Here is a 998-nt window from a genome sequence, read left to right as displayed (position 1 = left end):
GCCATCTTCCTAGTCCTGATCCTATTAATTTAAATATACATGTGGTTTCTTCATTGTTGATATTATTTGCTATTAAGTGTTTTATTAATCCTTTCATTATTGTTGTTTTTAATTTTTTTATTTGATTTTGAAATTTTCAGTGGGCCACATTCAGGATTTTGCTGAAATTTCTTTGTATTTTTGAATAAAATATAATTCTACTCATTGAATGTGCCTTTGCAATTTCAGATGATTGATTGGGATGTATTTCATGCTATGTGAGGGGAGTATTTATATTTTGTGTATTTTTTTTCAGAATTTGTAATTTAAGTGAAAAGTAAAGTTTTGATTGTTTATTTTGTTTATTGCACATTTCATTTCTTTAAATTTTTAATGTTATTTAATTTCTTATTGTGGTAAAATAGTCATAACATAAAATCAACCATCTTAATCATTTTTAAGAGTACAGTTCAGCTGTACGGGTGACTCTGTACAGTCACTCTGTACGGGTGACTCCGTCGTTTAAGGATCCAACTTCGGCTTAGGTCATGATCTCACAATTCGTGAGTTCGAGCCCCGTGTTCGGCTCTGTGCTAACAGCTCAGAGCCTGGAGCCTGCTTTGGTTTCTGTGTCTCCCTCTCTCTCTGCCCCTCCCCTCCTCATGCTCTCACTCTCAAAAATAAGCATTAAAAAATTTAAAAGAGTACAGTTCAGTGGTATTAAATACATTGATAATGTCATGCAACCATCACCACCATCCATCTCCAGAACTCTTTTCATCTTGTAAAACTGAAACGCTATACACATTAAATACTACTCCCCAAATTTACTCCCCCCCCAGTGACCGCTATTCTATTTTCTGTCTCTATGATTTTGACTAGTCAATGTACCACATGTAAGTGGAATTATACAGTAGTCTTTTTTGTGAATGGCTTTTTTTACTTAGCAGAATGTCCTCAAGGTTCATCCATGTTGTAGCATATATCAGACTTTCCTTCCTTTTTAAGGCTGAATAATA

Source organism: Herpailurus yagouaroundi, unplaced genomic scaffold (genome assembly GCF_014898765.1).
Source record: "Herpailurus yagouaroundi ecotype Mexico unplaced genomic scaffold, PumYag 201, whole genome shotgun sequence".
Classification (NCBI taxonomy): Eukaryota; Metazoa; Chordata; class Mammalia; order Carnivora; family Felidae; genus Herpailurus; species Herpailurus yagouaroundi.
The sequence above is the reverse complement of the archived record's forward strand: the minus strand, read 5'-3'. Positions refer to the sequence as shown.